Raw genomic sequence first — 23,841 nt, 5'->3', positions numbered from 1 at the left:
TTAGAAGTATTACAATATTTTTTCCACTAGATAGTTTGTTCTTTCATTCCCTTAAAGTATCTTTTGATAAAAAATGTTTATAATGTTAACGTAATTCAATTTATCGGTCATTTTCTGTTTGATTAGTACTTTTTTATAGCCTATTAAGAAATCCTGTTTAGCCCCAAAGTCATAAAGGTACCCTTAGGATTTTCTGAAGGCATTATTGTCCTGCCTTTCATATTTAAATCTTCAACCCATCCAGAATGGATTTTGTGAATGCTGTGTGGTAAGGACCAATTTTCTTGTTTTCTAATAATGGATATTCAGCTGTCATAGGCCCATTATATAAAAAGGCCATCTCTTTTCTACTGTTCTAAAATACTACCATTTACATAAATCAAGTAATCACATATCTGTTTCCAGATTCTCTATTCTGTTCTGCTGATCTATTATGCTTGCTGTAAATCCTATACCTTTCTTTATAATAGGCTTTGGTTTACGACAGAGCAAGTCTTCTAATGTTGTCTTTCTTTTACAAGAGACCTTTGATTAGTCTGGGCTCTTTGCATATTATATATTCAAATAGTCTACTTATGAAAAAAAAAACTGTTGGTATTTCTTTGGAATTACTTGAATCTGTAAATCAATTTGGAAGGAATTGTCATGTCTGTAATATTGAATTTTGCAAACTATAAACATGGTATATCTTTCTATTTATTTAGTTATTCTTTCTTTTCCCTTAATAATTATTTATAATTTTATGTGAGAGATCTTACACATAGTTTAGTTTAGTTTATTGGTATGCACCATATATAATTTTATAGTATTTAAGGTTTTTTTTTTTTAATTTTTAAGCTGTTTGTTGTTTGTTCTAGATTATGCTTAAATCTAATTCCCAGTGTGATGGCATTTGTTGGTGGAGCCTTTGGGAAGTGATTAAATAATGAGAGTAGAGCCCTCATGAATGGGATTGGTGCCCTTTCTAAGACTTTGCTTGCCTCCACCACATGAGGACACAGTGATAGGATGGTTTTCTGTGAAACAGCAAGTAGACTGTCACGAGACATCAAGTCTACTGGCACCTGGATCTTGGACTTCCCACACCTCCAGAATTGTGAGAGATAAATTTCTGTTGTTTAAGCCATCCATTCTGTAATATTCTGTTATGGCAGCCCAAATAGACTAAGACATTGCTGTTACATGAGAGTGCAGGTGAAAAAAAAAAAGAGAGAGAGTGCAGGTGATATTTTATATTTGAGAACCATTGACTTTGCTAAGTCATTAATTCCAATAATGTATCTGTAGATATTTTTGGATTTTCTACATATGCAATTTTACCCTCTCCAAATAAGTGTAGACATTTTCTTCCTTTTTCATACTTCATACTTTCTTTTCTACTTTGCTTTTTTTCTTGACCCACTGTCTGTTTTATAATGTTTTTGCTGCATTACAAACCATCCCAAATTAAGCACATATTTCTTACAAGTCTTTGGTTGGCTGAATATTTCTGCTGATTTGAGCTAGTCTTGCCAGGATTCATTTGTGCATCTGCAGTTAGCTGGAGCTAACATCAGCTAAGCACCTTTGCTGATGTTAGCTGTGTTTCTCCCATATCTAGGGCCACAACAAGGATAGCTGGGCCAACTTAGTTCTATTCAACATGTTTTCATCCTCCAATTTGTTATTATTCCCAGTGGCAGTGCCAGAGTCTCTGAAAAAGAGAGGGAAAGAGGTCTCTCTTTCTCTCTCTGGCACATTGTCAATTTAGCCATATTCTTTTAACCAAAGCAAAATATAAGGCCAGCCCATATTCAAGAGGGGCTTCAGAGTCCCGTTACATTACAAAAGGTGTGAAGGGGATCCCTGGGTGGCGCAGTGGTTTGGCGCCTGCCTTTGGCCCAGGGCGCAATCCTGGAGACCCGGGATCGAATCCCACATCGGGCTCCCGGTGCATGGAGCCTGCTTCTCCCTCTGCCTATGTCTCTGCCTCTCTCTCTCTCTCTCTCTCTCTGGGTGACTATCATAAATAAATTAAAAAAAATTTAAAACAAAAACAAAAGGTGTGAATACAAGGAAAAGTAGAGAATTGGGTTCTTTTTTTTTTTTTTTTAATTAAAATGACACACTAACCTGGCTAAGATTTCCAGTACAAGGTTGGTTAGGAGGGCTAAAAGAAGACACTCTTGTCTTTTTTGCAATCTCAAAGAGGGAAAGCATTCAGTATTTTATCATTGATTATAATATTTGTTCCTTTCTATTCTCAAGTGCATTTTTTCCCTTATAAGTGGATGTTAGGTCTTATCACATTTATTTTTTATGTATCTAAATAATTCTATGATTTTATTCCTTTATTTTGTTAATCTCCTGAGTTATGCTGGTTTTTTAATATGAAAGCAGCCTTGTATCCTTGCAATACATACAACTCTATCATGTTGCACTGTCTTTTCACATTTTGCTGCATTTGATTTGTTAATTAAAAAAATTAATCTGTGCTTATGATGAAATTAACATGTGAATTCTTCTCATAGTATCCCTACTTGCTTTTCTCTGGAAGAGTTGTATAAGAATGACATTAATTCTTTCTTAAAATTGTTTTAATCCACTAGGGGAGCTGTCTGTGCCTGCAGTTCTTTATGAAGGAAAGTTTTAATTATGGATTAAATTTCTTTAATAACTTATGACTTGTATCTTCTATTTCCTCCTGTGTCAGTTTTGTTAGACTTTAGTTTTCTAGAAATTTTTCCATGTTTCCTCCATTTTCAAATTTGGTTAAAATTGTTCAAAATATTTCTTTTTTTAAAAGATTTTATTTATTTATGAGAGACAAAGAGAGGCAGAGACATAGGCAGAGGGAGAAGCAGGCTTCTCGCAGGGAGCCTGATGTGGGACTCAATCCCCAGACTTGGGATCACACCCTGAGCTGAAGGCAGATGCTCAACTGCTGAGCCACCCAGGCATCCCTGTTCAAAGTGTTTCTTAAGATATTTTTAATATTGTAGAATTGTAAGATCCCCTTTTTCATTTGCATTCGTGATAATTTGTGTTTTCTTTTTCCTTGATTCTTCTTGCTAGATCTGTCAATTTTATTAGTGTTTTAATGGAAACAACTTTTGATTTTGTTCATTTTTTTTCATTACCTATTAGTTTCCTACTTCACTAACTTTTGCTCTTAGGCTTATTATGTTTTTGCTTTAAATTGGCTGTTATTTTTTCTGATTTCTTGGGATTTTAAGACTTCTTTTTTAATATATTCCTTTAAGCTACAACTTTCCCTCTAAGTGTGGAATTAGCAGCAAGCAGAGTATTTTTATTATCATTCAGTTATGATTTTTTTGACTCATAAGATTTTCAGAAGTTTATTAATTTCTAAACATACATGAATTTTCTCCTATATTTTTCTTGTTGAGTTCTAGTTTAATTATTCTTATGCCCAGAGAACAAAATTCAGTATCATTATTCCAAGACTTTGATATTTATTGAGACTTTATGACTCAGCATATGACTTTTTTGGTAAAACCTTCATGAATATTCAATATATACTTAGAAATAAGGTATGTTCTGTAGTCTTCCATATATGCAGAATGTTTGTTAACAGTCATCTTTTCCATGCTCATTGATATTTTTTTGCTGATTCTTCTATCAGTTTAGAGAAGTTTGTTAAAATTTCTCACTATGATTATGAACTTGTCTATTTCTCATTTTAGCTTGGTGTGTATATTATATAATATATAATATTAATCTATGCAATTAAGCCTATATTATTAGGTACATATACATACTTTTACTTTTTTTTTTTTTTTTGCTACTCAAGAAATTACAGGGCAGCCTCGGTGGCTCAGTGGTTTAGCACCGCCTTCGGCCCAGGGTGTGATCCTGGAGACCCCGGATCAAGTCCCGCATTGGGCCTGCTTCTCCCTCTGCCTGTGTCTCTCCCCGTGTGTGTGTGTGTGTGTGTGTGTGTGTGTGTGTGTCATGATTAAATAAATAAAATCTTAAAAAAAAAAGAAATTACAATGTGCATCCTTGATTTAACCAAAATCTAATATTACTGAGTTCTTTTACCCTCTTCTTGGACAATTCAAGAATTTTCAAGAATTGACAAGAATTCCGGGACCTTAAAACACTAACAACATCTCTTTCTATGTTATATATTCCTCCTTGATTATATTGCCCCTATTGTGGTATTTCTTTTTTAAGTAGGCTCTACACCCAACATGGGGCTCGAACTCACAACCCCAAAACCAAGAATCACATACTCTACCAACTGAGCTGCCCAGGTTCCCCTATTGTGGTGTGTTTTAATTCCATGTATATTTTGAATCCCACAAGATATTGTGTTCATTGCTCTTCATTTCTTCCCACATCCCAGGCCTTTATTCTGAGATCCATTTCCTTCTGCCTAAAGAGCACCCTTAACGTTTCCCTTACTGTGAGTTTGCTGCTGTAAGTTTTTGTTTAACTAAAAATGTCTTTATTGCATCCTAATTCTTGAAGGATATTTTTGATGAGTGTAGAATAATATATTGGCAGTTATTTTCTCTTAGAACTTTAAGGAGCACTTCATTATCTTCTGGTTCTCATTGTATCTGATGAAAAGTCAACTGTAATTCAAACTGTTGTTCCTTTGAAGGTAATCTTCTTCCCTGACTGCTTTTAGGGTTCTTCTTTTCATTTGGTTTCTAGCAGTTTTATTCTGATGTGGTTCTCATTTATGTTTTCTTATTCTCTTGGTTATTATTTATTGCATATTGGAAATTATAGTTTGAAATTGTTTGTAAAGATAATTTGAGGCCCAGGATAATACTCCCTTCCTCCATAAAACAGTAGTATTTGCAGGGGGCATTAATAAATCAGGACCACTTTAATCCAGCTGCAGAGCCTATAATGATTTGAAACTGACCTGCAATCCTTATAAGAGCAGCCTACATCTGGTTCACTATTTCCTAGAGTAGAGAGCTCTTTGCCATCCCAAGTCAGGGGGTGTGTGTGTGTGCGTGTGTTGGGAAGGTAGGTTTTTAAGACTCCAACTTTTGGGGATCCCTGGGTGGCGCAGCGGTTTGGCGCCTGCCTTTGGCCCAGGGCGCGATCCTGGAGACCCGGGATCGAATCCCACATCGGGCTGCTGGTGCATGGAGCCTGCTTCTCCCTCTGTCTATGTCTCTGCCTCTCTCTCTTTCTCTCTCTGTGACTATCATAAATAAATTTTTTTTTTAAAAAAAGACTCCAACTTTTGTCCCCTTGGCTGCCCCTGCTGCTCAGCCTCACAGCTTCTTAGTTGCCTCTTCTGGAATTGGCAAATGCCTCTCAGAAGAAAAGTTCCCCCCCGTGTCAAGCTCTTCTCTCAGAATTTCTGTTTTCTTCTAGACTTTGATTCAATATTTTTTCATTCTCTTGTTAGCTTTCCAGTATATTTCCAGGTATACTATTTGACTCAAAGAGAGGACAGTTTGAACTACCTAGTCCTTTATTACTGGAAGCAGATGACTTCTATCCATTTTTCATCTTCTAGGAATATATTGAAATCTCTCTTCCCTTGATGATTCTTCTCCTATTCTCATCATTATTTTGACTGTATTCTTTTTAGTTTTACCTTACTGCCACTTAAATGAGATCTCAGGAAATAGGAGATACAAATGTATGTATGGTATATCTACCATGCTGTAATCTATACTGCTTAAAATTATTACTAAGTAAATAATTTACAAATACTAGTTTTTGAACTATTATTATAAGAGTTTTATTGAGATATAAGTCACATACCATACAACTCACCCTTTTTAAGTGTACAATTCAGTATATTTGAACTATTATTAATAATAAAGTATTAGTTTTGCACAATTACTTTCCAGATATTGCTGTTTTAAGACATTATCGGGATGCCTGGGTGGCTCAGTGGTTGGGTGCCTGGCCTCGGCTCAGGTCATGATCCTGGGATCCGGGGTCGAGTCCCACATCGGGCTCCCTGTGAGGAGCCTGCTTCTCCCTCTGCCTATGTCTCTGCCTCTCTCTGTCAGTCTGTGTCTCTCATGAATAAATAAATAAATCTTTAAAAAAAATAAGACATTATCGTTGAGCAGATGTAGGAGTTTACAATATAGAAGAGGAGATGTGATAATACATAGATAATTATAGTAGGAAATGACAGATTAAGTAAGAACAGAAAGGAAGCATAAAGAAAATGTTTTGTGAAGGAATCAGCATTTAACCTGAATCCTGAATGATGGGTAGAGCAGAAATGGGCAAAGGTAAAATAAACTGGCATCCCATAAAATAAAAGGGCAGCTGCTAGCCCTTGATGTGAATTAGGAAAAAAAAAAAAAGTCCCTCCACATCCCCATTCTAAGTGCCCTTGTGGAACTAGAACAACTAAGTGTCCTGGAAGAGCCCAGTCAGACTGAAACATCAGGAAAATTCAGGTCCTTTTCTGGTTTGACTGGAGCATAGAAAGTAAAGAAAAGGTAAAACTGGAGAAGTTGACTGTGGAGGACTTTGAATACTGTGCTAAGAAGTTTATACTTTATTTACTGGGAAACAAGAAACCCTTGGGGATTGTGTTCAGAGGAATGCCATGAACAGCTGGAATTTGGAAAGAGCTTGTTGGCAATAGTGCAAAGGGGTAAGAAGTGAGAGGCAAGGAGATCAGTTGGAAGACCTACGCAGTGGTAGTTCAGCAAAAGATATTAAAGACCAAAGCTAGGATGATGGAAGAAGAATAAAAGAGGTATGAAATCAATACATTCTGTAAAATATGTAAAAATATGATTTGTAGATTGTGTTGTAAGGGTTTGGGAAGTAATGGGTGGAGGAAGGACAAATTAAGATGATCCCTTGCAGAAGAAATGAGTTGAAATCTGGAATTTATCTGTAATTTATCAACCAGGTGACTGGGACAGTCACTTTAGTTTCTTGTGGCACTTTTAGTTTCTTCTGGCTGATTTTCCATAAACTCCATGGTAAAAGGAAGGAAAGAGGAGGAAAGGTGATTCAATGGGGTTATAGGGTTGGTCAGATTTGTAGAATAGAAACAAGATGAAGAGAAGGATTAGGATTAAGGTTTACGCTGAAGATGGGCAAAAGTAATTTTTTATGTTAATGAAGTGGCTAAGAGTCAAAAGTTAAATAAGAATCAGTGTAGTAGTTGGAATGTAGACACTTGTTAATCATTAAAACAGTTTTGGAAAGGCGGTTTGCTGAAAGCTGCTGTTTGTTGGTTTTTTACACTGCCAATGTTGATTTGTGAGATTTCATAAGGTATTTATTGTCAGTTTCATGATGACAGTTAAAATAACCTTCAAGAGAAAGGGACTGTTATATATACTATCTTTCACATATTTCAAAGTTCAGTGACTATTCCTAAAAAAAAAAATGTTTGGGGGGATCCCTGGGTGGCGCAGCGGTTTAGCGCCTGCCTTTGGCCCAGGGCGCGATCCTGGAGACCCGGGATCGAATCCCACGTCGGGCTCCCGGTGCATGGACCCTGCTTCTCCCTCTGCCTATGTCTCTGCCTCTCTCTCTCTCTCTCTCTCTCTGTGACTATCATAAAAAAAAATATTTGGGGATTCTTTTTTTTTAATTTACATATGTTGCTACTTTTCTGTGTAGCTATTTTTGAATTACATTAGTCTCCACCCTAATCAAATTTGTGTGAAGTACAAATTTTAGAAAGATGCTGAGATATTTTCTCTTAAATATTTTATTTGTATCCATGACTCACAGTACCACATCTAATCAACCCAGTGGTTTGAATCATTTGATCCATTGATGATCTCTCAGTAAGGCATGAACTGATTAATGATCAGGTTAATAGGTTGAATGAGTAACCTGATCACCAGTTCGGCTGTGTCTGTGTGTAAACACTAGATTGGCAGTTTAACTGAAGTGCCCAGCCAAATCATGTTTTTAGTATATTCAACTTAGGATAAAGGAAGAGAAGGATTTTGTGCATTTATATATGACATACATGAACCAGTGATGACTTAGGAATAAAATGAGTTGGGGAGGGCATGCAAAGGTAGCTATAGGCACGTAGCATCAAGAGTGGCCATGGGCAAAGGGAAGCTGAATGGAGAAAGGGAAAACTCTGGACGAAACTCCGCTGGCTCTCAATTCTGCCTATAGTTCTGACTGTAAAAAACCGAAACTAAAAAACCCAGTCCAGGGATCCCTGGGTGGCGCAGCGGTTTGGCGCCTGCCTTTGGCCCAGGGCACAATCCTGGAGACCCAGGATCGAATCCCACGTCGGGCTCCCAGCGCATGGAGCCTGCTTCTCCCTCTGCCTGTGTCTCTGCCTCTCTCTCTCTCTCTCTCTCTCTGTGACTATCATAAAATTAAAAAAAAAAAATGTGATCAAGGGTGGCCTGGGTGGCTCAGCGGTTTAGCGTCCGGATTGAGTCCTACATTGGGCTCCCTGCATGGAGCCTGCTTCTCCCTCTGCCTCTGTCTCTGCCTCTCTGTGTGTGTGTGTCTCTCATGAATAAATAAATTAAATCTTTAATAAAAATAAAAAAATAAAAAATAAAAAAAATAAAAAACCCAGTCCAATATCCAACCACTATACTAATGTAACTCTAAATATACAGTGTCTCTATTTTCAAGTCTTTCAATGAAAATAGGATGCTATTCCTATGTCACATAATTTTCAACTAATAGTTGCTTTCACTTTCATTCACAGAACAGTCAGACCAAAAAAAAAAAAAATCAAAAATGTATCTCATCAGCCTTTCTCCTCAGCTATCCAGTGTTTAATATCTGGGTAGAAAAATAAATAATACCAAATCTCTCAACTACTGAAATGCAGAAATTGTTCCTAATGTTGGCCATGCAGGGAAATGGCGTTTCTCAGGGCTAAATTTTGACAAACTACAGCATAAGGGGTCACTTCTGGCTCATAACCTCTTTTTATGGATAAAGTTTTATTGGCACACAGACACACCCATTCATTTGCATATCATTCATGGCTGCTTTCACCCTACAATGGCAGGCCCAGAAAGCCTATAGTGTTTACTATCTTGCCCTTTACAAAAGTTTGCTAACCACTGCTCTAGATTGTTACCTAGAGAACTGAAGGGAAAACGTTTTTTTCTCACCACTTTCCAGCCTTTCTCGGGGGACACCAAATAAGTTTGGCCTTATGGAAAATCCTTGAACAAGAAGCCTAGTAATATGGTTCTGTTTCCTTTTTTTTATTAAGTTGCATGATTAATACTATACTATATAAATGGGATTATAGAAAATGAATGAGCCCATGATGTAATCCTATCTAATGAACCATTTATTGGTCAATAGCTGTGGGAAGAAGGAAGACAGTATGGGATGCTTAATCGATCGCCAAGAACCCTTCAAAAAAGGGTGAGAAAACATGGTCAAAGAGACCAGAGAGAGACAGAATCCTTTCAAAGTTTTAGTTCCCTCACCTATCAAGTTAGGGCATTAGGCTTCTCCATGGGTCTCTGTCTGAGTTTCCAAGGACTCTCAGTTATTAGCTTACTTGGCTTTTCCTGAACCATTATAAAATCCCAAGACTTTATGTCTTGAAATCCATAATCATACATTCACTCCCAGATTTAGATGTGTTCTTGAATGGCACCATCAACCATCATCAAACAACTGAAGCATCCGTTCAGTATGCTAGGTCTCTCCAGTCACTTACGTGTAATGTCTGTGATTTAACAACTTTTAATTATTAGCAAATATATATCTTTTCACCAATACTAATACATAAGCTTAATATAACAAGATATTATTCTCATCTGAGCACTGCAAGACTCCAAAGTTCTATAAAACCTCAGTAGTATATTCTTAACAACTAATTGCAAACTAACCTATCCATTTGGGGTCAAGTTAAGAGCATCTAATAATGCAACTGGGTAGCTAAATATTCTTGACAATTATGGCAAGGAATTATATGACCAAATAGCTCAATTGAGATTGGAAAATTGTCATAGGTCTCTGAAGAGGTGTAATAGAAATTATCTGTGTATCACTTATGTCTATATTATGTAGCTGAAAATAGGGCTTGAGTTTATTTTTAAAATATATTCATATATTCAGCAAATGTGTGTTAAATGACTATTCTAGAGGCACCTGGGTGGCTCAGTTGGTTATGGGTCCAACTCTTGATTTCAGCTGGGGTGTGATTTTGGAATCATGGAATCCAGCCCCTCATGGGGGTCTACACTCTGCAGAGTCTGCTTCTCTCTCCTTCTGCTTCCCCGCCCACACTGCTCTCTCCCTTTCTCTCTCTCGCTCTAAATACATAAAATCAAAAAAAAAAAAGTTTTTAAACTCAATGCTCTATGCCAGGAATTAAACTCACACCTCCAACTATGCAACTACACATATGTGAAACCCTTACACTATTTTGTGTTTCTTTTATTTCCGTGTTCCTGTTAAAATAAGCCACACTAAGCAAGTTTTGTGATTTCCCCGCTAAATACAGAGATATCCACTTGAGATTTTCACACAAACATCACAGAGGGGAAATCACTTCCTGCAAGGGCATCAGGGGCATTACTCACTTTCTCCTAATGGCTTTAGCCCCAGGGGGTCAGAATGTCACATCATATTTAAACAATACTTCAGTGATTGTGCCCACTTTTTCCCATCCCATTGATAAGTGGAAAGGAAGGTGGCATGTTTAGCTTCAGGATATGTGTGAAAGAGCCATAAGAATGAAAAACAAAAGGGATGAGGGGGTCATAGAAACCTAGTTGTCTCCTTTACCTCCAGAGAGTGGAGAGAAGTGAACCACTTTTCCTTCTTCAGAAATAAAAGAGAGATCAGAAGTGGTTCTTGGGGCCTAACCCATCCAGGAGACATCAGTATGAGTATTACGGGGCAGCCCCTGTGGCTCAGCAGTTTAGCGCCGCCTTCGGCCCAGAGCCTGATCCTGGGGACCCGGGATCCAGTCCCATGTCGGGCTCCCTGCATGAAGCCTGCTCCTCCTTCTGCCTGTGTCTCTGCCTCTCTCTCTCTCTCTCTCTCTCTCTCTCTCGCACGCGCGCGCTCTCGCTCTCTCTTTCATGAATGAATAAATAAATAAAATCTTAAAAAAAAAAATGAGTGCTACAACAGTACTTCTCCAAGTAACTCTCCAGAATATCAGAGTCATTGTGGGAAGCTTGCTAAAGATCGCCTTTTTCCTGGGCCCACCCAGACCTGGGTGAGCAGAACCTCTGGAGGTCACATGAGGAAAAATTTCTACCCCAGTGACTCCCATGCACAAAAAAGTATGAGAACCCTGTTGCAAATCTTCATAGATTGAGTTCATTTATGAGTCCTGAACTTTGAATGAACTGAAACATTGATTTAAACCAGTAGGGAAGATACTAGAATGGAGTTTCTTAAAACTCAAGTCCTTAAAGCACCATCTTGAGCAACAAAACTTAATGTTGGACTGGGGATCTAACTTTTTCCCTTCCCACCCTCCTCTTTCCAAATTCCTTCTCTCTCTCTCCCCATTCCTCCATCCTTCTGTTCTTCCTTTCTTCCTATAGGAATGGGCCTTAGCACTAACAACTGTAGCAGCAACCAAAGACTAAACATCAGATTAAGAGCAAGAGTAAGCTTTTCTAACTCAAGGCTAATAAAATATCCCTGGAAAGAGAAAGAACAGAGGAGGCGCAAAGCTTTTGCATTTCTGTTGTAAACATTTCCTCGCTATTTAAATATATACTACCTTCTATCTGTAAAAAATCACAGGACTGGAAAGCTTATCCCTAAAATAGAACTTCCTCCAAGATTATCTCAGAAACTCAACTTCTTAATAATTATTACAACAGTGTGTGCTATTATCCCTACCATGAGAACAGGATTTTCCCTCAATCTCTCTCCCTAACATATTCTTGGGTTGTCTAAGCAGACTGACACCCAGTAGTCCTTTCTGTCCTCATTCTGCTGCTCTCAGAAGCCTTTTACTCCATTGGCAACTCTTCCATCCATGTCCAGGTCCTCTCTCTACCTTCCTAACGTAACCTATTGTCACTATGCTCCTTCTACACACCCTGCCTGGTTTTAGAAAGAGACACCTTCCAATTTCATGCCATCTCCAGAAGACAACCGTCAAAGACACTCCAATCTCATGTTCAACTGTAAACATAGCTCTTTCTGGCCATGCTTCCTCTTGTTCCTGTCTCTGTCCCACCTTTAAGTGTAAAATTTTTCTCCCAGGCTCTTTATTTTTCTTCAAACACAGTCCTTTCCATATATTACTGAAAACATTTCCCAAATGAGACAGAGCTCCCTTTGGGGACATTGGGTTAAACAGAAGGCATTTAATGATAAAGTCATTTGAAATCATTATTTAAAGTAAGTACAAGTGCCACCTAGACTTTGAAGAAAGGGAACAGTTGGCCTAACAATATTGTCTTATGGGGTAACCTGTCAAGACAAGTTTTAAATTACACCAAAATAAGGGAGAGGGATGAATGGGAGAGCAATGTAAGAACTTATGTTTAATCCTGAAGAACAGGCTTTCCAATGTTCCTCCTGACCATATGGAAAATCCTTGTGGGTATTAAGGTAGATATTATATATATATGGTAAAGTGAGAAAAGTAAATGGAAACTATGCAGGAACTAATTCAGCATGAATTATTGGTTAATACCTGAGAGAAGAAAAACACTAGGGAGAACTTTAAATCAGACCATGAGAAGGCTATCTATAAATTAATATTTTAATCCATGGCTCCCAAAAAACAAAACCTATATTAAAAAAATAACAAAATAGAAATAGAATAAAATAATAAAACCATAATAGAAAATTATTATTTTCCATATAGTAAATAGAAAACTTTTTCTACTGAAAAGTGAAATTGCTCTCCAAGTTAAATCAGTCCTCATTTATCCATATTAATTGTTAAAAAAAAAACAAAGAAACAGCCCAAAATGGAGTCACTTGTGCTAAGCCCCATGCCAGCAAACCAAGACTTGATATCTAACCTAATTGCAGTTGGAGCCTCCCCAGGGGTATAGTCTTAACCAGTCATTCTGGAATAACTGAGTCAGTGCTGTTGAGGTCCTCTGCCTGATAGAGCCCTGCCCTCCTCCAGTGGAAGGTGACCTTGCCTAAATAATCCACCTTGCTAGAATAACACTCTTGCCCCACCTTCTTTGGCCTATAAAAGTCTCCCTTTTGTACAGCTCCTTGGAGCTCCTTTCTATCTGCTAGATGGGATACCGCCTGGTTCATGAATTGTTGAATAAAGCCAATTAGATCTTCAGATTTACTCAGTTGAATTTTGTTCTTAAACAGAAGGAAAATAGCACATCAGCCTATTGTGCCAATCAAAATAGCATTACTGTTAGATTTTGGAATATATTTTGAATTATTCATTTTAACAGGGATTGGTGGGTGTTCTGAGAATTCACCAAATTCCAAATTACAGAGTCACTGAATCAGGAAACAGCATATTCTATGTGTAGAACATACAACAAAGTGCCATGGGTGTGGCGGAGATTCAGAGCCTTATGACTTAGCTTAGAACGCTTTTTCACATTTATATAACATTTTTCCCCAAAATAAATTTCATGTATTTATTCATTCAGTGTATTCATCCATTTATTCTTCAGTTCATCCATTCAGTGAATCTTTATTAAACACCTACTATGTGCCAAGCACTGACTGCTCTAGGCCTTGGGATATACCAGTAAACAAATAAATAAAAACAGACAAAAAGTTCTGCCCCTTTGCTGCTGTGGAGCTTCAGTTTGGGTTGAGGGACAGCCAATAAGCAATAAGCATAATAAATAAATCAATTACATAGTGTATCTCGAGTGACCAAACATTCTGGTTTGCTCAGGAGAGTCTCAGATTATATATATTAGTCTGCCCCCCTCCAGTTCCAATTAATGCTCCCTTTCACTTTCAAAAGTGTTCCATTTGGTCAACAAATTGTGTGGTCACTCTAAGTATGTTTGAAGATGATAAGGACCATGGAGAATGGGGAGAGCAGAGAGTGGATTGCAATTTAATGGGTGGTCAGGGTGGGTCTGATTGAACCAGAGACATTTGAGCTAAGATTTAAAGAAGTGTGGGAGTTGGCCAAGAGCGTATGATTTAAAAAATCTGTATCCTTATTATAAAACATTGAAATAATATACACATTTCCATGCTTTTCTTTAGCATATATAAGCTTTGAAAACATACATTATGTCACATTGCACATACTATATGGTGTTTTTGAATCAATAACTTATTATGAACAGGTTCACATCAGGGTATACACACAGTAGTCCACTATATAGTCATACTCCTTTCCCACTTCTACACATCTCTACATCTAAATGAATTCTGCTCTAGTAAAAGAAGGGAATGGCAGTTTTGGAAAAGAGAGAGAAGGGGGCCAAGGGTTAAACCTATCTTGGTAATTGAATCTATGCTAAGTTTCCATGCTTCTTGCAAGGTACAGCAACTTTCTAGAGTAAAAATATACAGAGATAGCAAGGGTGAGCACAAAGCAAGCAAAACAGATTAGGAATGCTTTAAGAGTAATATTTCTCCAAAATGTAGAAATTGATCATTTCTTGGGGCACCTGGGTGGCTCAGTCAGTTAAGCATCTGCTTTCAGCTCAGGTCATGATCCCAGGGTCCTGGGATGGAGTCCTATATTGGGCTCCCCACATGGCAGGAAGCCTGCTTCTCCCTTTCCCTCTGCCTGCCATGCTCCCTGCTTGTTCTCTCTCTCTCTCTCTCTCTCTCTCTCTCTCTCTCTCTCTCTTCTCTCTCAAATAAGTAAAATATTTTAAAAGAAGAAGAAAAGAAATTGATCATCTCAAAAATGAAATCAGTCAGTGAAGAAGTCTTTGAGAGATTTCATTGGAATAATGTGAAAGCACTTGGTTCAGTTCCCATCTTCACTGGGGTCCATTCCTTTCCCCTACAAATAGGAAAGGGACAGGTAGGTGTCACTGACAAAAAGGATTAATTTCAATTTTGTTTCTCCTCCTTCCTGACCCGTCTTCCACCCGCATCCTGTTGGAGGATGGTTAGAGCCATCCTGTTGACACCAAGCTAAGGGTATCCTTAGGGATAAAAGGCTGGGAATAAGGTCATTATTTATGACAGAAACACCTCTCCCTGACCAGCATATTGTAATCTCCAGTGGATCAAGTTGTGTCATTACAAGTTAAGTGTGCAGTTAATTTCTTTGAGGGATATAAGTTTGATGACAACAATACATCTTATGGTACAATCTGTCACCAGGCACTAGTTTGCTAAAGAGGCTATATCACTAAGGCATGTAGATCCAGATTCAGAATATTGTAGCAATTGATTCTTCTCTTGGATGACTTATTATTGTAGAGGCATACAAGCTGGTACTTGAGGTTCCTAACTTTAAAACTATGAGACTAAGAAATGAAAAAAATCTATCACCTGGACATTGTAGCCTATTATACCCCAGTCATCATCAGGCTTTTTCCCAGTAGTGTCAACATGTTCCCTGTGTCTCAGGAGGACAGAGCTCCGAGATTGGCACCCCTATTTGTCAGTCTTGTGTTTGGGGCAGACATAGCCCATTATAGAACCATCGGAAGAGAAGGGGAAAGCATTTAACAAATGACACAAATCCTTGTTAAATTTTACTAACTTAGAGTATATAGGACTGTCAGTGGTTCAAGTAAAATTCCCTCTGAACTGTCAGTATCTTATTCATGAATAAGAAGAATCTGATTAACTTCAGTAGCTTTCCCAAATTAGGAGTTCAGGGCAGTAAGCCTTGCCCTCCAAGTGTGAGTGCAGCAAGAATTCATTCTCATAAAGCAGTGTGTTTACTAGTTGGTAGTATGTCTGCCATGAACTAGAACGTAGCTTTCATTAGTGACTTAGTTTTCCTCACTAGAGTCTACTTTATATCAGATGGTATCTTATGTATACTTTTCTTGAAAATTTATACAATTTCAGCCTCATACAAAGCCTGTCCACAGTGCACACACACCCCATTCTAAGCTAGTGAAGTTTGCCTGCACTCGCACCATTACACAGAGCAATGTAAAATAGCACAAGTGTTTGTGTGGCTCACAAGCTAAAACTACTTGGGAAATTGGGGGGGGGGGACAAAATGGGTGTCTGTCCCTCATTCCTCATAGTAAATGTCCTTCCCTTTGGAACTTTCTCTGTTATTAGACAAGAAGAGAGAGATCAAGGTGAAAATAACAAGGAATAAGAACAGACAAAGCTAAGATAAAAGAAAGTTTGTCAAGCACCTGCCAGATGGGAAAATCCTTACAGTTTACGAGCATCTGAATTGCCCAAGATTTTTTACAGAGAAACAGAAGTTCTACATAGAAGATAAACTGCCTGAGTCTCAGACTCACAAAATCTCTAAGACCACCTAATGCTATAAAAAAAAAGTATGAATGCATGTATCTCCATTTTTACTTCATAATCTGAGCTAGAGAAAATTTACTGCAGCATTATCATCCAGGCCTCATTACCTCGCAGCTAATTAGCTAACATTTGTAAAGTGCTTTGAAGATGAAAAGCATCATATAAATGCTAAGAATTATTAAATAATATGAGAGGAAAATCATAAAATAGATACATTGTTAACATTAATTTGTATTTTATCTTTCCTTATTATCTGCTCCCCAGAATTTGACATTTGGGGCTAAACTATCTATAAAGGCTGAGGGAGGGGGATACCTGGGTGGCTCAGCGGCTGAGTGTCTGCCTCCAGCCCAGGGTGTGATCCCTGGGTCCCGGGATCGAGTCCCACGTCGGGCTCCCTGCATGGAGCCTGCTTCTCCTTCTGCCTGTGTCTCTGCCTCTCTCTCTGTGTGTCTCTCCTAAATAAATAAATAAAATCTTTTAAAAATAAATAAAGACTGAGGGAGTTGCCCAGTTTTTTACAGCCCTGAACTAGGGTATTAAACTAGCTCCAAATTAATACCTGGCAAAACATGAGTTCCCAAGTAGAAAGAACTGTCCAGAGAGATCCCCCACTTGTACTAAAGAGGTACCTAGTTAGATATTCGTCCTCTCCAACAGTCGAAAAGGGAAGATGGGGATCCCTGGGTGGCTCAGCAGTTTAGCGCCGCCTGCAGCCCAGGGCATGATCCTGGAGTCCCGGGATCGAGTCCCACATTGGGTTCCCCCCATGGAGCTTGCTTCTCCCTCTGCCTGTGTCTCTGCCCCTCTCTCTCTGTGTCTCTCATGAATGAATAAATAATATCTTTTTAAAAGAAAAGAAAAGATGTATTAATTCAGAGGCAATTAGTAAACGCTTCTGCTTTATTCAAAACAATGCACAACAGACTAATGAATGGTAGGGGCAGCCAGGCCGTTTTGTGTGAAACATATGATTCTACTTTGCGCCCGCGCTCCAGTCCGAGCCTGCTGAATAGCTTAGGACGGTATATTATGTAGTGTTGACTGTTCCCTACATGTTGCTGTCATCAAAGTGAGTTAAACTTTTCTCGAAGCGGCAGTTCCACTCCCTGTCATCTCACCTCCTCCTTCCCCAACCCTAAATGGACAGAAGGACAGACAGAAGCAAACCTGCCCTACAAAAGTCTTTGGCAGCCTGCCAGGGACTCATCCACAAGGAAGAAAAAGCTATAGTCAAATATCCTTAAAATATGCTGTATCATGAAAGCTTTCAGCGAAACAGGAAATAATAGATCAAGTGCATTCAAAGTATTTGCAAACTGTTTAATTGGGGAAAGGCAAGTCAAACCCTTCTCATCGAGGCAACGTCGTTATCGGAAAGCCCACTTCAGTGATACTAAAGTTAATCCCAAATCCTGTTACAGGAAATTTATCCTTATTAAAGTAACATTAAGTGCTCCTTTTTTATTGATCTTCCCCTTCAGCTTAATGATAGAAACTTACTGATGTTTTAATAATAACCTCACAAGCTTTCTCTCATTTTACTTTGCCTTGGTACTAAAAGATGCGGTGGAAACTAACTTAGCATAAACATTTTGCAGATGTCTTTAAAGGCCAGAGGGAGGTTAAAAAAAAAAAAAGATTCAATTGAGCTGAGTGTTAACAAAGATGGCTGAAAAACTAAAAGATAAAAGAGAGGCTCCAGTGTGAACATCAAAGAATTGTTAATGACAAGAAATACCATTAGGGTTAGCATCTCTTTTGTTTCAACCCTTTCACACCTGCAATGTGTCGTGAGCTAAGCCTTTGTTCCAAAATCTGAATTACCTACATTAGCATTTATAGAAAAATGGTTGCAAAACAAGGGAAACATACTTTTGGCATTCCCCTTTTGCTTGAAAAGTCAGAAATGAGGTATCCGTGGGTTTCCTTCTTGTGGCTGGGTGTAACTATACAGACTGTAGAGGTGTAAAGTCATGGGTTGCAAATAAGCTTGGTTGAAATGTGAGAATAGCTTTGTACCTAAAAAAGAGAGGTAATAGAAACAACATGGAGAAGCTACATAAGCAGCTCAGGCATTAGCAATAGCAAAATCAGAGCGTGAAATTCAGATTAGCCCTCCCCAGGCTGTGAGAGGAAGGGGGTATTGCGAGACTTGGCATGGCTAAAGGTGTAACCTGTTTTATTTGGCCCCTGAAAAATTTTAACAGATGGTGGGACCAGCTGTCTTTTTCAGCCATTTAATAAACTCTTCGGTGGTAACAGTTTGGAAAGTGGGGGTTTTTCGTTTTAGGCCAGAGGAGAAAATAAAGAAATCTGTCCCAAATTGTCTTTGCCAAGTAGTAAAGCCTGGAAACATTATGAAAAGTTAAAGGGGAAAAATCTAATCAGCTATATTATCGTCACTGTATCGTATAAGGGAACAGCAACCAAAACAAATTCCTCCCTGCCAAATTAGATGACTAACTACTGGCAAAATATATTTTGTTTTGGTGCCTTGTCTGTGATTGTGCCCTTATCTGGGATTTTAATTTCGATCTTTCAAAAAGAGATGCCTGGTTATCGTGTTTGAGGCTCATTGACAAATTAACAGCACTTTAAGGCAACTATCCACAGCTACAAAAAGAAGCAAACTAAACATTTATTAGAAGTTAGTACACATAAACAGTAAATACTTTGTTGTAATGAATGAAGGAGTAAATTCCTTCCAACTCACATAATTAGTCTGAAATGGCATACAACCCTCCTAATCGTGTCCTGTAAATTAGAGAGCCCAGCTCCAGACCTTGGGGAATGGGGAGAAAAAATGTTCATGTCAAGTTCCTTTCAGGACAAGACTTAAGAGATTTTGCTTTTGTGCCTAAAATATTTTGTGAAATTGGCATTTTTCCCTACCAGTGAAATAGCAACTCTCAATTAGGAGAGAGACAGAGTTTATTTACAAAACTTCTCCCGTGATTGGCCGCAAACACAATTCTTCTTGCAAATGTCGGGGATTGCTGGCTGAGGGACAGCCGCTTCCATTGAAAAGCTTCATTCTATTGATAGGCCTGTTATAGACCTGAGAGTGCATTAAATAAATAATTTTTTTACTAAAGATTTTATTTATTTATTCATGAGAGATAGAGAGACAAAGAGGCAGAGACACAGGCAGAAGGAGAAGCAGGCTCCACGCAGGGAGCCCAACGTGGGACTCGATCCCAGTACCCCAGGATCACACCCCAGGCAGAAGGGGGCGCTAAACCGACCAGCCACCCAGGCTGCCCAAATAAATTAATTAAACAATAAAATATCAACTCTTTTAAATTGGGAGGAATTACACACACCTTTTTAGATGCCTAAAGCATGTGCAAGTCTTCATTATATGTAGTAAATTTTGCTTAGCTTTCAGCTTGCCTATTTTGGGGACAGCTGCAGCTGGTGATGTGTGTCTTCTAAACAGAAAGGTGTACGTAATGGAGAAAGGAATAATACAGAGTAAGTCATCTGGAATAAGTTAGTTCAGTTATCAGTCTAGTCTCCAGAATTAACCGAATACCATTTCCCTAATTGCCCCTAATTTGTGAAGTGCCTTAGGTAAGTTAGAGTTCTTCCTTGGAGTTAGAGTTCTTCCATTTTTCGCTAGTCTAACACCACACTGCCACTCATTCAACACATTTTTAATGAGCACCTACTTTGGGCCAGGCTCTGTGCCGGGAACTGGAGATACTGAGGTGAACACGAGAGACAACATTCCGGTGCTCTGAGAGCTTGTATAACCTCCAAACTTCGTCACTGTGTAAAGAGTAAGAAAAATGCTATAGACGTAAAGCCTTCCACCCCACAGAAGGTTTAGGCTTGGTCTATCCAACTAAAAGAATATCTAAATGATGCAGATGAGTCTGATAATTAAATATAGGGGAGGAGGAAATTGCTCTCCACTCTCAGTGGAAAGCCACTGAGGAAGGGAGATAGAAGCAATAGCGGGCTCTTTCCGGCAACCCTTAGCAAACCTCTTTGCATCATTTTTGTTTTCCAGTCACTGGTTTCACACCAATGTCATTAGCCCCTCACTGAAGTGTGATCTTCCCAGAAATCCCATGTATTATCCTTACACAATAGAGTGCTTTTCTAAATTATTAAGACAAAACAGTTTCAAGTGGGGAAAAAATAAAGAAATGGAGCTTTAACTGATAGGAGCATTAACACTTTCTGAAAACTAGGCTGATGTCACGGCTAGAATGTGGATCATCTTGCCGACTAATTCCAGCACCTACCTCCAAAATTTCAACACCTTTATTTCTGTCTTATGAGCCACCTACAGGAAACACAGTCCATTTAAATACTGTCACCAATTCATCAGAGTCTCCAGAATGTAGAAATGTAGTTCACCATGAGTAAGGGAAAAGAATGAACAAATTCATGAATTTTACATGTGCAAGATAATTCATGTTTTTCTATAGGGTAGTATACTTTTATTTTTCTTTCAATAGGATCAGGTCAATAGGTGATAGGGGATTAGTGAACAACACGGGATCTGGGACTAGTGGCCATTTTTAAATGCCTTAAAGTCAGGATCCCTGTCAGTGAGGGGAGCATCCAGAGCTTGCTGCCGCGGCCATGGCCTTAGATACCTACCACCAGGGCCGACCATGTCACCTTCAGAGCCACCAGGCAGGGCCCCAGCAGTGATCAGTGGAGCAGCCCATGGAAAAGCGGGTACCAAAGGCAGCAACCCCAGGAATAATCTCAGTGACACTTGAGTAGCAGTTGTGGTAATAAACTAAGTCCCCGATTTTATGCTGCTTCCGTAGAAGGTTTTCCCATCAATAAATGCTATATTTGACATCTTTTTTTTTTCTTTTTTTTAACTGAGACATCTCTCCTGAGATAGTGAACTGGAACATTCTTAGCAAAGACAAAGCAGAAGTTTATTCTAATGAAAAACCAGGAATGATGAAACAATGAAGCCCATTAAAAGGAATAAGAATAAATTGTGACCTCCAAATTTTCTTAGGAGTGTCAAGAAATGTCACTAATTTCAGAATTCTCCAAATATCCAGGAATCTCTGGAATTAAAAACAAATGAAAACAGTGCAAGAACCCCTTATGTTTATAAAAGGCATTTTCTAAGAGGAAATATTTGTTTCTTTAATTATGATCAGTAACAGTTAAATTCTTAACATTTAAGGGGATAGTTTAACAAATTAGTGAACAAATTAGAAGTGCTCGCAAAAAGTAAACTATTTCCAGTTTAATTGTTACAATTAACAAAATTACAAACATCCAAAAGGGACAAACTACTTGACTGGTAAATAGAACCCAGTGGCTTTCAGAATTCTTGAAGTCAAGAGCCTTGCCCTCTCAGGAAGTCACAGGTCTGCGCATCGCCAAGGGGGGCCTCACCCCCTCCCGCGCCCACCCCACCCGCGCCCGCACCTCCACTCAGCACCTCGCCTTCAGGCAGCTGAAGCTTCGTCTACCTAATCGGCAGATGTGTACAACAGGATACCGTTTGCTGTCAGTAGAAAAGCCTCCTCTGCAAACTCTAGAAGGTCAGATGGGGATGCCTGGGTGGCTCAGTGGTTGAGCACCCACCTTCAACCCAGGGTGTCATCCTGGAGACCCAGGATTGAGTCCCATGTCGGGCTCCTGCATGGGGCCTGCTTCTCCCTCTGCCTGTGTCTCTGCCTCTCTCTCTCTCTCTCTGTGTGTCTCTCATGAATAAATAAATAAAATCTTCTAAAAAAATACAGATATTTATTTTTAAAAAAATACAAGGTCAGGTGACCGGGAAGGATGGGGTCAACCAGTCCGAGGCACAGTAAGCACACCTCTCCAAGTCACGGCTGGGACCACCTGCATTTGAACCTGGTGGGGGGACCCAGTGCGTTCACAGCCTCCTGCCCGCCGGTCGGAGCCCGCTGCCCGGAGATCTGTTTTTCTAGAAGGCAGGCCACTTGTGTCGGTGCCAGGGTACCACCTCCTGACCCACCAGAACTCCCATCCTTGCCGATTGTCTCCGAATTTGGCCTCGGCCACCATGATCCTCTGACCCCCGCACCCGAGTGCTCTCCTGCTCTGCGGGCCGCTTTCACGGGGACGGGGAGAAACAGGCCGCGCAGCCACGCAGGTGATTCTTGGTAGTTGAGAGATGCCCACAGGTGCACCAGTCTCAGACGAGATCGTGCCATTTCTCTCTCAGGGGGCGGCTTTCTTACCAGGTCACTAGTTTGGGCTGCACATTCTACTGAAAATCTCTCATAGGAATAAAATCAACACACTGAACTTGAACTCCCAATAGAAAACTAGAGCAAGAGGCCTCAGAACTCCTTTCCTTCTGGCATTCGCTCTTCTTTGACTGAAGTAAAAACTCCTAAAGAAAAGGTAATGTCCAGGGCACTGCTTTTTTTTTTATTTCATTTCTGACAGCAGGACCAGAACCTAAAACTTTGCATTATTACATCCCTCTCTTGATCATAAAAGGGATGCCCCATCGTGGCAGATGGAAGGAGACCGTGACCCTGCCGGCAGCCGTGAAAGTTGCTGGATTCACCTCCCCAGGGCCCAGAACTTGCCGTTTGTCTGCAGCACAGAGGACAGCGGGGTCCCCTCGGCCTGCCCGGCCCGGCCTCAGCCCTGCGGGGCCGCTGGCTCCAGGAGGAGCGGTTCCCCCTCGGCCTCCCCTTGCGGGGCTGCGGGTCCTCACCCGGGGCGCCCACCGCAAGGATGGCTCTGGCTCTCGGCCGTGCCAGCTGGACTGTACCCCCAACTCCCGCCACGCGGCCGCGAGACCCCCATCACCTGGGAGCACCCTCGGGCCCCCTGAGCGAACCGGTTAGGTGGAGGCCGCGGGCTCCTGCGAGGCCACCGGCCCAGGCCTGCCCGGGGGTGGAAGGGTGAGCGTGGCCCAGACCGCAAACGGTCTTCTTCGGGAAGCCTGGCCAGCACCGTTAGCCACACGGCTTGGATTTTGATGGTCACGACAATCCTGCCTTCTCGTTGTATTTATGTGTTTTTTGAATTTTTAATTAACATTGATTTTATGCGTTGTTCTAAGCCTTTTACATTCATGAACTGTCTTAATGATCAGAACCCTGTAAGGCGGGTACTGCTACTGCCTCCTGCTGCACATGAGAAAACGAGGCTCAGAGAGGCCAAGTAGTCAGGGCCCAGGTGGAGGCCGCACTGGGATGCGCACTGGGCTCCGGAACTGGCCCAGGCTACCCCCTCCCCCGACCCCCGTCACTGCCTCCTGACCCGGGGCTGCGACATTGCCTGATGGCTCCGAGTCACCCAGCATGGCACTCCCTCTCTAACCCGAGGCCTGCGCCTTCCGTTCTGATGGCCTCTCTTGTCCGCATCACCCAGCCAGTCGTGTGTAGCGGGGGGGGGGGGGGGGGGGGGGGGGGGGGCAGTGAGCCCCATCTAGCCCGACGACTCCCAGCGGGGGGCGGGTGACCAACTCAAGGCTCTGCCTTCTGCTCCAGCTTCCTTGGCCTCCGCCGCCCTAAGGAGATGGGGACCTTGCCGGGGACCCGGCCGGGGGCAGGT

This window comes from Nyctereutes procyonoides, unplaced genomic scaffold (genome assembly GCF_905146905.1).
Source record: "Nyctereutes procyonoides isolate TBG_1078 unplaced genomic scaffold, NYPRO_anot_genome, whole genome shotgun sequence".
NCBI classification, from domain to species: domain Eukaryota; kingdom Metazoa; phylum Chordata; class Mammalia; order Carnivora; family Canidae; genus Nyctereutes; species Nyctereutes procyonoides.
Note: the sequence above shows the minus strand (reverse complement) of the source record.